Source organism: Oncorhynchus masou, chromosome 31, assembly GCF_036934945.1.
Source record: "Oncorhynchus masou masou isolate Uvic2021 chromosome 31, UVic_Omas_1.1, whole genome shotgun sequence".
Taxonomy (NCBI): domain Eukaryota; kingdom Metazoa; phylum Chordata; class Actinopteri; order Salmoniformes; family Salmonidae; genus Oncorhynchus; species Oncorhynchus masou.
The window spans coordinates 101,169,591-101,184,612 of NC_088242.1; the positions used below are offsets into that span (position 1 = coordinate 101,169,591).

General features: G+C 42.6%; 1 protein-coding gene across 1 annotated transcript in view; it reads left to right on the forward strand.

Annotated features, from left to right (window-relative positions):
* The first annotated feature begins 2,343 nt into the window (after positions 1 to 2,343).
* The window catches only part of tmem45a (transmembrane protein 45a), a 71,955-nt gene continuing 59,276 nt past the window's right edge, over positions 2,344 to 15,022 (forward strand). The window contains exon 1 of the mRNA XM_064952693.1: positions 2,344 to 2,596. The gene's annotated coding sequence lies outside the window, so the exon portion shown is untranslated. The remainder of the gene's footprint in view (positions 2,597 to 15,022) is intronic.

The following is a 15,022-nucleotide window of genomic DNA, read 5'->3' on the forward strand; positions in this document are numbered from 1 at the left end:
TAGTCAATGAATAGCATTCTCCCATAGGTGTTCCTTTTGTCCAGGTGGGAAAGGGCAGTGTGGAGTGCAATAGAGATTGCATCATCTGTGGATCTGTTACGGCGGTATGCAAGTTGGAGTGGGTCTAAGGTTTCTGGGATAATGCTTTTGATGTGAGCCATGACCAGCCTTTCAAAGCACTTCATGGCTACAGACGTGAGTGCTATGGGTCGGTATTCATTTAGGCAGGTTACCTTAGTGTTCTTGGGCACAGGGACTATGGTGGTCTGCTTAAAACACGTTGGTATTACAGACTCAATCAGGGAGAGGTTGAAAATGCCAGTGAAGACCCTTGCCAGTTGGTCAGCGCATGCTCGCAGTACACGTCATGGTAATCCATCTGGCCCTGTGGCCTGGTGAATGTTGACCTGTTAATTAAAGGTCTTACTCACAATGGCTGCGGAGAGCATGATCACACAGTCGTCTGGAACAGCTGGTGCTCTCATGCATGTTTCAGTGTTATTTGCCTTGAAGAGAGCATAGAAGTAGTTCAGCTCATCTGGTAGTCTCGTGTTACTGGGCAGCTCTCGGCTGTGCTTCTCTTTGTAGTCTGTAATGGTTTAAAAGCCCTGCCGTTTCCAACAAGCGTCGGAGCCGGTGTAGTATGATTCGATCTTCGTCCCGTATTGATGCTTTGCCTATTTGATGGTTCGTCGGAAGGCATAGCGCGATTTCTTATAAGCTTCCGTGTTAGAGACCTGCTCCTTGAAGAGGCAGCTCTAGCCTTTAGCTCAGTGTGGAAGAATCCCGGAACATATTCCAGTCTGTGTTAGCAAAACAGTTCTGTAGCTTAGCATCCGCTTCATCTGACCGAGTCACTGGTGCTCCCTGCTTTAATTTTTGCTTTTAAGCAGGAATCAGGAGGATAGAATTATGGTCAGATTTGCCAAATGGAGGGCGAGGGAGGGCTTTGTAAGTGTCTCTGTGTGTAGAGTAAAGGTGGTCTATAGCTTTCCCCCTCTGGTTGCACACGAACAATGCAAAAAAACAAACACAAATAAATTTTTGTAAGGAGCATGTAAATTGTCAGCCATCTTCTCCTGGGCCAGTTCAATGCGGTGGTTTGTGCTTTCAGTTTTGCCCGAATGCTGCCATCTATCCACGGTTTCTGGTTTGGGTTTTAATAGTTACACTAGTATCACTATGTTCTACTTGTCCAATTAGTTCTACAATTCCATACTGTATATCACTATGTTCTACTAGTCCAATTAGTAGTATCCAGACTTGTGCAGAGCTGCTGCTGTGCTAGTCCTTTTGAATACATATCTCTTAATCATATAGCAAAACTAAACAGCAGAGCCACGTGCCCCTTCCTCCCTCCCTCCCTCCTCTCACCTTGCCTTACCCACCAAGTGATCCCAGCTACACCTTTATTTATTCTGTTCACCTCCATTCTTCTCTTTATTTAACCAGCTGTCAAACATTACATTGTACATAATGTGAAATGATATTAAATTATTTGTTATTTATTATTGTAAAAAGAAAGATTTACATTATGACAGTTTTCTATCATTGAAGATTTAGACACCATTATGACAGGTGAGCATGTTAATATTGTTTTTGACAAGTTTCTATTGTTTAATTGTTTTCAATGAAAATTACCTTTGTAATCGCTGGGAATTTGAATTGTGTGTGCATTTGAAGAAAACACGTGGAATTGAGTGTGTGACAGCAGGTCAGGAGTTATTTTAGTAGTTCATTTTTCCTCCAGTCATATAAAAAATGTGGTATAAAGATAGATGCAAAGACGAATAAGCGCAGCGTGACTTTCTGCACGTAGCCTTCGGAGAACTATTGTGTCCTGTCTGTCAGCGTTCGTCTCCTAACCGCATCCAGAGTGAAGCGCAGACACGACTATCATCATGTGAACTTAAGTTTTATATTTAAAACCCTTTCTGTTAATTTCCACACTATAGTCTAAAATCAAGTTCTTTAATTTGGGGATAATCTTTCACAATGTAGTGAATTAATTAATAAAAAAAAATGAAAATGTGAGGATTATAACATTCGAATACACCATAAAGCCAAATTAAAAACTGGAGACAAACGAAAAATCCTAGTAGGCTACTGTATCATTGTGGATAGAATATGTATGGCGCACTACATACGTCCATCAATTGACTCAATCAACAAGTAGCGGATTTGATTTGTCTCTCCGGAGTGGGACTCCAAGCAGCCGGGGTAAAAGTGCACACGTGGAATCTCGCTCACTACAGACTGACAAGGTGTTCAGCCAATCAATGTCAGTAAGAGTGACGTCATTTGACAACGCTCAGCCAATGGTATACAGTTGAGAATGTTTCCCAAAAATGCATAAAACATCATATACAATCATCAGAAAAGTGGTTGTGAATGTAGCTAGTTGGGAGATGGGACGACTGGTATAATAATAACCGACTCACCTTGTTGGAAGATGCTGTAGGCTAATTTTATTTTTGGAGGATGCTTAAACTGTGCACATTGGATTAATATAAAATGTGAATGTTTCGACATACGGAACCGTTTTAGGAACTTTGGCGAACGGATATTTTTTTTGTGTGGAAACAATCTAACTACGGTAAGACAAGTTCAGTGACTTAATGGACTTAAACTGACATTTAAGAAACAGCTGTCTACAGGCTATATTAGTTAATCGACAGTTATCCTTTTAGTTTATCACTACATCTTTGGTGTATAGTAGCTCCTATTCTGCTTACGGTCTTATTCGGGATAAACTCTTTACATGGACCTTTGATATCCTGCTCACGTGTATCCCTGTATTCATGAATAAACATAATATTCCTCATTTAAATTCATACGGATTAAATTGAGTAGTAACTGAAATATGGACACTGGCTGTAGGTCTATAACCTCTCAAATGTAGCGTTATGTAATATTAACTCCTGCAGAATTATGCATTTCTTGCAGTAAAAATGATAAAATAACATTTGTTCTGTCTCGGGAACTGGGAGTGGAGAAATATTTCTTTCTTTCAGCATTTCTTGAGAAAATGGGAATGCCTGTAATGTGTTGTCTTTGACACTGTTATGCAAGCCAACTGTATTTCAACTACATCAAATATGCACACAAGACCAACTGTCTTTTCAGAAAGGTGTTTCTTCATTTTCTCAGCTTTTCTTTTCCTTAAAACCAGTCAAACTGATGACATTGGACGTTTTGAACAGGACCAATCTTTCCACTGTTTTAGAGTTAATACGTTTTCTACACGGTCCCTAAACGAAACAGACAACTTTACCGGTGTTAACTAGATTACTAATACATTAATTCTATCGATGTAAGACATTATTCTGGTGAGCACTATACGTTATTTAGTCTCATAGGGCAACAATTTATGACAGAAGAGAAGCTGCATGTATCTAACTATATAGTTGACGAACAAATGGCCTACCAAATGCCCCGAAATTCTAAACAGAAACGTGTCTAAATTAGGGGTGAAAGTAGCCAGTAGGCTCTCCCGTCCAGTATGGTGTATCATCCAAATAAATGATTATGGAATGATTATGGTGTATTGAAATGTGTAGGTAGCCTACTTTTGGAAGTGATTTGTTGGACAATCAGATGACTTCATCACACAAAATTTATGCGAAACTGAGCATGCGCAGACAGTATAGGGGACAATATGTTGACATGCTACAGTAACCTGTCTAAGATCACCATATCCCAGGTATCTTATCAGGGTTTCTCATAGCCGGAATACAAACCTTTTTGGGTTATTGTAAACGGGATATGTGTAAACTCAAAAACAGAATACAACAATATCCCAATACTATTGTAAATGAGATATTTGTGCGCATGTAAACGTGGCCAGTGATAGCAGAGGTTTACCCAGAAGAGTAAAATGATATGCTTTTTGAAATCAGAGGTTTACCCTGAAGAGGGGATCCCATGGGGAATAAGGAAGGGTCAATAATGTATGCTTAAGATAGGCATTGGAATTTCACACTGAGTCAAAGAATGGTATTTAGGTTACAAGCATTTCGCTACACCCACAATAACATCTGTTAAAAGCGTATGTGACCATTTGAGGTTACTACCACACAATATGAATGGTATTTACAGTGCATTCAGAAAGTATTCAGACCCCTTCACCTTTTCCACATTTTGTTACGCTACAGCTTTATTCTAAAAATCCTTATCAATCTACACACAATACCCAATAACGACAAAGCGAAAACAGGTTTTTAGAAATTGGTTCAAAACAGAAATACCTTATTTAAATAAGAATTCAGACCCTTTGCTATGAGACTCATAGCGGCAGGGTAGCCTAGTGGTTAGAGTGTTGGACTAGTAACCAGAAGGTTGCAAGTTCAAACCCCTGTGCTGACAAGGTACAAATCTCTCATTCTGCCCCTCAACAAGCAGTTAGCCCACTAACAGAGCTTCAAGGTTCATCTTTCTTTCTGGAAGTTTCTCCCATCTCTGCAGCACTGCACCAATCAGGCCTTTATGGTAGAGTGGCCAGACGGAAGCCACTCCTCAGTAAAAGGCACATGACAGCCCGCTTGGAGTTTGCCAAAAGCCACCTAAAGGACTCTCAGACCATGACAAGCAAGATTCTCTGGTCTGATGAAGCCAAGAACTTTTGGCCTGAACGCCAAGCATCACGTCTGGAGGAAACCTGGCACCATCCCTACGATGAAGCATGGTGGTGGCAGCATCATGCTGTGGGGATGTTTTTTCAGGGCAGGGACTGGGAGACTAGTCAGGATCGAGGGAAAGATGAACGGAGCAAATTACAGAGAGATCCTTGATGAAAACCTGCTCTAGAGCGCCCAGGACCTCAGACTGGGGTGAAGGTTCACCTTCCAACAGGACAACGACCCGAAGCACACAGCCAAGACAACGCAGGAGTGGCTTCGGGACAAGTCTCTGAATGTCCTTGAGTGGCCCAGCCGGAGCCCGGACTTGAACTCTGAACTTCTGTAAATGTGATATTTCAATCTTTTATTTTGTTTAAATACGCTAACATGGAAAATGTGGAAAAAGTCATTGAGTCTGAATACTTTCTGAATGCACTGTATGTTACTACCACACAATATGAATGGTATTTAGGTTACTACCACACAATATAAATGGTATTTAGGTTACTACCACACAATATAGTGGATCAACCTTGATACCCAGTAGCCTGGCAGACTGGCTGGGTAGCAACAGTGTATATTGGATCAACCTTGATACCCAGTAGTCTGGCAGACTGTCTGGGTTGCAACAGTGTTGCTATGTGACTTTATGGTCATGTTGCTCTGTATGACTCCTGCTTTAAACAGACTCAGACTCTGGTACAGGCTCTATTGGTGGGGATCTCGCTCACTCTAAACAATTGGTAGGTCAATCAACCAATCAATTATTATATAAATCATAGGTGATGTTGTATCAGCCTAGTTCAGTATTCTGGTATGGTCCTGAGGTTATTTATTCTAACCCGGTTTACAAGTTCATTATCCTCATGATATACTGTAGACACACCCTTGTCAGAATGAGCATCCTGTTGTTGTTGTGTGGGTGTGACACAAACACCAAATACCTTGTCAACCAATCACAGTCACTCCTCTAAAGTGGTGTGGAGGAGTGATTGGGCTCATCATCACCATGGAGACGGTGTGTTAGAGGATGATTAGCAGAGGATCAGGGATAAAACAGCTGTGCCTCACAGACACTCAGCTCATATACTGACGTGTTTGGAGGAAAGCCTGTCTGAACGTATTGAAAACAGACTAAACAAAGCCTGTCTGAATGTATTGAAAACATACTTAACTGACTTGCCTAGTGAAATAAAGATTAAATAACGGTGTAAAATAATAATATAATAATCGGCTAAATCAGTGTCCAAAAATCGGCCATTCCGATTAATCGGTCGACCTCTAGTTCAAATGTTCATAAATGACCAGCATGGTCAACTAATAATAATCACAGTAGTTGTCGAGGGTGCAACAGGTCAGCTCCTCAGGAGTAAATGTCAGTTGGCTTTTCATAGCCGATCATTAAGAGTTTCTCTACCGCTCCTGCTGTCTCTAGAGAGTTGAAAACAGCAGGTCTTGGACAGGTAGCACGTCTGGTGAACAGGTCAGGGTTCCATTGCCGCAGGCAGTACAGTTGGAACTGGAGCAGCAGCACGGCCAGGTGGACTGGGGACAGCAAGGAGTCATCAGGCCAGGTAGTCCTGAGGCATGGTCCTAGGTCTCAGGTCCTCCGAGAGAGAGAAAGAGAGAGAGAAAGAGAGAATTAGAGAGAGCATACTTAAATTCACACAGGACACCGGATAAGACAGGAGAAGTACTCCAGGTATGACAGACTGACCCTAGCCCCCCGACACATAAGCTACCGCAGCATAAATACTGTATTGTATTGAATGTATTGAAAACATATTGAAAACAGACTAAACCAAGCTGCTCCTGCAAGAGCCAAAGGGCAGCTCATGTAGTAATTCAACAGGTTCATAAATCCTTATAACTCACCCTGGCATGTCATACTCACAGTCGATCTTTAAAACCATGCTAATATTTATGATGTTGTTACAGTAGGACTTTATTTATCTGTACAGAGAGCAATGATGTATGTTTGAATGCTGAAAAACGTTGCGACAGCAGAGCTGAACAACTGTGGTACCAAGCACTTGACAGACTACAGGTTAATCATCTGAACAGGGGAGGAACAACAAGGATAATGGTGGACAGAAGAGTTTCATTCCAAAACGCCATATATATCTATTTTCAGAAATGTTGGTAAATTGACATTAATTAAAAACACATGTTGTGAAAGAGAGCTATTTTTGTTAAATCTAACCATGATATGGGCTAGTGAAAAGACTGACAGGATTAATCTGACCATGATATGGGCTAGTGAAAAGACTGACAGGATTAATCTGACCATGATATGGGCATGATATGGGCTGAAAAGACTGACAGGATTAATCTGACCATGATATGGGCTAGTGAAAAGACTGACAGGATTAATCTGACCATGATATGGGCTAGTGAAAAGACTGACAGGATTAATCTGACCATGATATGGGCTAGTGAAAAGACTGACAGGATTAATCTGACCATGATATGGGCTAGTGAAAAGACTGACAGGATTAATCTGACCATGATATGGGCTAGTGAAAAGACTGACAGGATTAATCTGACCATGATATGGGCTAGTGAAAAGACTGACAGGATTAATCTGACCATGATATGGGCTAGTGAAAAGACTGACAGGATTAATCTGACCATGATATGGGCTAGTGAAAAGACTGACAGGATTAATCTGACCATGATATGGGCTAGTGAAAAGACTGACAGGATTAATCTGACCATGATATGGGCTAGTGAAAAGACTGACAGGATTAATCTGACCATGATATGGGCTAGTGAAAAGACTGACAGGATTAATCTGACCATGATATGGGCTAGTGAAAAGACTGACAGGATTAATCTGACCATGATATGGGCTAGTGAAAAGACTGACAGGATTAATCTGACCATGATATGGGCTAGTGAAAAGACTGACAGGATTAATCTGACCATGATATGGGCTAGTGAAAAGACTGACAGGATTAATCTGACCATGATATGGGCTAGTGAAAAGACTGACAGGATTAATCTGACCATGATATGGGCTAGTGAAAAGACTGACAGGATTAATCTGACCATGATATGGGCTAGTGAAAAGACTGACAGGATTAATCTGACCATGATATGGGCTAGTGAAAAGACTGACAGGATTAATCTGACCATGATATGGGCTAGTGAAAAGTGACAGGATTAAACCATGATACTAGTGAAAAGACAGGATTAATCTGACCATGATATGGGCTAGTGAAAAGACTGACAGGATTAATCTGACCATGATATGGGCTAGTGAAAAGACTGACAGGATTAATCTGACCATGATATGGGCTAGTGAAAAGACTGACAGGATTAATCTGACCATGATATGGGCTAGTGAAAAGACTGACAGGATTAATCTGACCATATGGGCTAGTGAAAAGACTGACAGGATTAATCTGACCATGATATGGGCTAGTGAAAAGACTGACAGGATTAATCTGACCATGATATGGGCTAGTGAAAAGACTGACAGGATTAATCGGACCATGATTAAGAACTCAATAGAAACGGTATCCTGGTTGGGTTAAACAGTTAGGCTACATGTAATAAAATATCAATACATAAATAAATATTAAAATAATACATTTGTTGAAAGTATTTTGTGCCAATTTCACATAGCCGATTTATTGTATCCAGAGGGTGAACATCATATAAAATGTCTCTTTCCTTTTTGGAGATTTAAGTACACTACATGACCAAAAGTATGTGGACACCTGCTCGTCGAAACATCTAATTTCAAAATCTTGAGCATGAATTAATATGGACTTTGTAACGGCGTTCTTCGTTTGTTGAAAGAGAGTCGGACCGAAATGCAAGCGTGGTGGTTACTCATGTCTTTAATGAAGGAAAAACAGAACGATACATGAAATAACTAATAAATACAAAAAAACAACAAATGGAATGTGAAACCTATATACAGCCTATCTGGTGAAACTACACAGAGACAGGAACAATCACCCACGAAATACAAAGTGAAACCCAGGCTACCTAAATACGGTTCCCTATCAGAGACAACAAGAATCACCTGACTTTGATTGAGAACCGCCTCAGGCAGCCAAACCTAAACTAAAGACACCCCTAATCAACCACAATCCCAATGCCTACAAAAACCCCAATACGACAACACAATAACATAAACCCATGTCACACCCTGGCCTGACCAACTAATTAACTAAAACACAAAATACTAAGACCAAGGCGTGACAGACTTGGTGTCCCCTTTGTTGCTATAACAGCTTCCACTCTTCTGTGAAGGCTTTCCACTAGATGTTGGAACATTGCTGAGGGGACTTCCTTCACTTCAGCCACAAGAGCATTAGTGAGATCGGGTACTCATGTTGGACGATTAGGTCTGGTTCGCGTTTCAATTAATCTCAAAGATGTTCGATGGGGTTTAGGTCAGGGCTCTGTGCAGGCCAGTCAAGTTCTTCCACACCGATCTCGACAAACCATTTACGTATGGACCTTACTTTGTGCACAGGGGCTTTGTCATGCTGAAATAGGAAAGTGCCTTCCCCAATCTGTTGCCACAAAATTGGAAACACAGAATCGTCTAGAATGCCATTGTATGCTGTAGCGTTAAGATTTCGCTTCACTGGAACTAAGAGGCCCGAACCATGAAAAACAGCCCCAGACCAATATTCCTCCTCCACCAAACTGTTAGCACTATGCATGTGGGCAGGTAGCGCTCTCCTGGCATCTGCCAAACTCCGATTCGTCCGTCAGACTGCCAGATGGTGAAGTGGGATTCATCACTCCAGAGAACGCGTTTTCACTGCTCCAGAGTCCAATGGCGGCGAGATTTACACCACTCCAGCCAAAGGTCGGCATTGAACATGGTGATCTTAGGCTTGTGTAGTGTATAACGTTTGGAATTTTTTTATCTTATTTTTTCAAAAGAAAATGCTGTTTAATTTTTTACATTTTATTTCACCTTTATTTAACTAGGTAGGCTAGTTGAGAACAAGTTCTCATTTGCAACTGCGACCTGGCCAAGATAAAGTGTAGCAATTCGACACATACAACAACAAAGAGTTACACATACAGTCAATAAACAGAACATACAGTCAATAATACAGTAGAACAAAATAAAACAAAAAGTCTATATACAGTGAGTGCAAATGAGGTAAGTTAAGGAAATAAATAGGCCATGGTGGTGAAGTAATTACAACATAGCAATTAAACACTGGAATGGTAGATCGGCAGAAGATGAATGAACAGGTAGAGATACTGGGGTGCAAAGGATCAAAATAAATAAATAAATACCAGTATGGGGATGAGGTAGGTAGATAGATGGGCTGTTTACAGGTGGGCTATGTACAGGTGCAGTGATCTGTGAGCTGCTCTAACAGCTGGTGCTTACAGCTAGTGAGGGAGATGTGAGTCTCCAGCTTCAGAGATTTTTGCAATTCGTTCCAGTCATGGGCAGCAGAGAAATGTAAGGAAAGACGACCAAAGGAGGAATTGGCTTTGGGGGTGACCCGTGAGATATACCTGCTGGAGCGCTGCTACGAGTGGGTGCTGCTATGGTGACCAGTAAGCTGAGATAAGGTGGCGCTTTACTTAGCAGAGACGTGTAGATAACCTGTAGCCAGTGGGTTTGGCGACGAGTATGAAGCGAGGGCCAACCAACAAGAGCGTACAGGCTTTGGTGACAAATCAAGGGCAGCTTTTAAAGTTTCTTGTTTCCCTTCACCCGAGTGGTGCTGGATCTTGTTTCCCTTCACCCGAGTGGTGCTGGATCTTGTTTCCCTTCACCCGAGTGGTGCTGGATCTTGTTTCCCTTCACCCGAGTGGTGCTGGATCTTGTTTCCCTTCACCCGAGTGGTGCTGGATCTTGGCTCTCTTCACCTGAGTGGTGCTGGATCTTGTTTCCCTTCACCCGAGTGGTGCTGGATCTTGTTTCCCTTCACCCGAGTGGTGCTGGATCTTGTTTCCCTTCACCCGAGTGGTGCTGGATCTTGGCTCTCTTCACCCGAGTGGTGCTGGATCTTGTTTCCCTTCACCCGAGTGGTGCTGGATCTTGTTTCCCTTCACCCGAGTGGTGCTGGATCTTGGCTCTCTTCACCTGAGTGGTGCTATTATTGTTTCCCTTCACCCGAGTAGTGCTGAATCTGGTTTCCCTTCACCCGAGTGGTGCTGGATGTTGTTTCCCTTCACCCGAGTGGTGCTGGATATTATTTCCCTTCACCCGAGTGGTGCTGGATATTAGCTCTCTTCACCCGAGTGGTGCTGGATCTTGGCTCTCTTCACCTGAGTGGTGCTGGATCTTGGCTCTCTTCACCTGAGTGGTGCTGGATCTTGGCTCTCTTCACCTGAGTGGTGCTGGATCTTGGCTCTCTTCACCTGAGTGGTGCTGGATCTTGGCTCTCTTCACCTGAGTGGTGCTGGATCTTGGCTCTCTTCACCTGAGTGGTGCTGGATCTTGGCTCTCTTCACCTGAGTGGTGCTGGATCTTGGCTCTCTTCACCTGAGTGGTGCTGGATCTTGGCTCTCTTCACCTGAGTGGTGCTGGATCTTGGCTCTCTTCACCTGAGTGGTGCTGATCTTGGCTCTCTTCACCTGAGTGGTGTTGGATCTTGGCTCTCTTCACCTGAGTGGTGCTGGATCTTGGCTCTCTCTTTTTCACTCGCTTGTTTAGAAAGTTTGGGCCATTAGGAACAGATATCACAGGCTCCAACAGGAACAGATATCACAGGCTGCATCAGGAACAGATATCACAGGCTCCATCAGGAACAGATATCACAGGCTCCATCAGGAACAGATATCACAGGCTCCAACAGGAACAGATATCACAGGCTCCATCAGGAACAGATATCACAGGCTCCAACAGGAACAGATATCACAGGCTCCAACAGGAACAGATATCACAGGCTCCAACAGGAACAGATATCACAGGCTCCATCAGGAACAGATATCACAGGCTGCATCAGGAACAGATATCACAGGCTCCAACAGGAACAGATATCACAGGCTGCATCAGGAACAGATATCACAGGCTCCAACAGGAACAGATATCACAGGCTGCATCAGGAACAGATATCACAGGCTCCAAGAGGAACAGATATCACAGGCTCCATCAGGAACAGATATCACAGGCTCCAACAGGAACAGATATCACAGGCTCCAACAGGAACAGATATCACAGGCTCCAACAGGAACAGATATCACAGGCTCCATCAGGAACAGATATCACAGGCTGCATCAGGAACAGATATCACAGGCTCCAACAGGAACAGATATCACAGGCTCCAACAGGAACAGATATCACAGGCTCCAACAGGAACAGATATCACAGGCTCCATCAGGAACAGATATCACAGGCTCCAACAGGAACAGATATCACAGGCTCCAACAGGAACAGATATCACAGGCTCCAACAGGAACAGATATCACAGGCTGCATCAGGAACAGATATCACAGGCTCCAAGAGGAACAGATATCACAGGCTCCAAGAGGAACAGATATCACAGGCTCCAACAGGAACAGATATCACAGGCTCCAACAGGAACAGATATCACAGGCTGCATCAGGAACAGATATCACAGGCTCCAAGAGGAACAGATATCACAGGCTCCAACAGGAACAGATATCACAGGCTGCATCAGGAACAGATATCACAGGCTCCAAGAGGAACAGATATCACAGGCTCCAACAGGAACAGATATCACAGGCTCCAACAGGAACAGATATCACAGGCTCAAGAGGAACAGATATCACAGGCTCCAACAGGAACAGATATCACAGGCTCCAACAGGAACAGATATCACAGGCTCCAACAGGAACAGATATCACAGGCTGCATCAGGAACAGATATCACAGGCTCCAAGAGGAACAGATATCACAGGCTCCAACAGGAACAGATATCACAGGCTGCATCAGGAACAGATATCACAGGCTCCAAGAGGAACAGATATCACAGGCTCCAACAGGAACAGATATCACAGGCTCCAACAGGAACAGATATCACAGGCTGCATCAGGAACAGATATCACAGGCTCCAAGAGGAACAGATATCACAGGCTCCAACAGGAACAGATATCACAGGCTGCATCAGGAACAGATATCACAGGCTCCAACATGGCTCTCCGGACCTACGCGTGGCCACAGTCATATCCTGGATCAGTCATACCCTGGCCCTAGTTTTGTCTCGTAGAATAAATATTGTGGATCTAAATGTTTTTCCTCATAATCCTGGACTATCAGACCACCATTTTATTAAATTAGCAATCGCAATAAATAATCTGCTCATACACCAACCAAGGATTATCAAAAGCCATGCAATATATTCTCAGACAACCCAAAAGATTCCTAGATGCCCTTCCTGACTCCCTCCACCTACCCAAGGACGTCTGAGTACAAAAATTAGTTTACCACCCATTTGGGGATCTAAATTTAACCGTGCGTAATACCCTAGATGCAGTCACACCCCCTAAAAATGTAATTAAATTTGCTCCCTGGTATACAGAAAATACCAGAGCTATGAAGCACGCTTCCAGAAACTTGGAATGGAAATGGCATCTGACTAGCTTGGAAAGACAGTACCAATATCGAAGAACTCTCGCTACTCCTCCACCATCCTACTTTTCCAACATAATTGAGGAGAATAAGAACAATCCAAAATGTAGTTAGATACTGTCGCAAAGCTAACTAAAAAGCAGCATTCCCCAAGAGAGGATCCCCTTCACTTCAGCAGTGATAAATTCATCAACTTCTTTTGACGAAAAGATCATAATCATTAGAAAGCAAATTACGGACTCCTCTTTAAATCTGCTTATTTCTCCACAACTCAGTTGTCCTGAGTCTGCACAACACTGCCAGGACCTGGGATCAAGGGAGACACTCAAGTTTTTTCGCTTGACAGATTGATGAAAATAGTCATGGCCTCTAAACCTTCCAGTTGCCTACTGGTCCCTATTCCGAATAATAAACTGATAGAGCTACTTCCTGTGCTCGGCCCTCCTACGTTGAACATAATTAATGGAATAGTTTTAGAGTGTGGTGTCTCGTCCATCAGTAGTTTTACTGTGTAGAGAGTCTAGTCCATGAGTAGTTTTACTGTGTAGAGAGTCTAGTCCATGAGTTTGTTTTTCCTCTTGTTTATCAGCTTCTGCTAAGTCTGTCTGTCTCTCAACTAATTATATTCATTCAAGGGAACAAAGGATGAAAGACTCAGGCTATTTGAGATGTAAATAGACCAATTAATAGATATGCTGCGGTTGAATGACTGGGATCTCTTTATCCAGAGACATACAGTGCATTCGGAAAGTATTCAGACCCCTTTAGTTATTCCACATTTGTTTTTTCCCCTTCATTAAATCGACACACAATACCCCATAATGATGAAGCAAAAACTGATTTTTAGACATTTTTGCAAATGTAACATGTACAGTGGGGCAAAAAAAGTATTTAGTCAGCCACCAATTGTGCAAGTTTTCCCACTTAAAAAGATGAGAGAGGCCTGTAATTTTCATCATAGGTACACTTCAACTATGACAGACAAAATGAGAGAAAAAAAATCCAGAAAATCACATTGTAGGATTTTTAATGAATTTATTTTGCAAATTATGGTGGAAAATAAATATTTGGTCAATAAAAGTTTTTCTCAATACTTTGTTATATACCCTTTGTTGGCAATGACAAGAGGTCAAACGTTTTCTGTAAGTCTTCACAAGGTTTTGACACACTGTTGCTGGTATTTTGGCCCATTCCTCCATGTAGATCTCCTCTAGAGCAGTGATGTTTTGGGGCTGTTGCTGGGCAACAGGGGGACACGTCTGACACTGCAGGATTTGAGTCCCTGGCGGCGTAGTGTGTTACTGATGGTAGGCTTTGTTACTTTGGTCCCAGCTCTCTGCAGGTCATTCACTAGGTCCCCCCGTGTGGTTCTGGGATTTTTGTTCACCGTTCTTGTGATCATTTTGACCCCACGGGGTGAGATCTTGCGTGGAGCCCCAGATCGAGGGAGATTACCAGTGGTCTTGTATGCCTTCCATTTCCTAATAATTGCTCCCACGGTTGATTTCTTCAAACCAAAATCAAATCAAATCAAATTTATTTATATAGCCCTTCGTACATCAGCTGATATCTCAAAGTGCTGTACAGAAACCCAGCCTAAAACCCCAAACAGCAAGCAATGCAGGTGTAGAACCAAGCTGCTTACCTATTGCAGATTCAGTCTTCCCAGCCTGGTGCAGGTCTACAATTTTGTTTCTGGTGTCCTTTGACAGCTCTTTAATCTTGGCCATAGTGGAGTTTGGAGTGTGACTGTTTGAGGTTGTGGACAGGTGTCTTTTATACTGATAACAAGTTCAAACAGGTGTCATTAATACAGGTAACGAGTGGAGGACAGAGGAGCCTCTTAAAGAAGAAGTTACAGGTCTGTGAGAGCC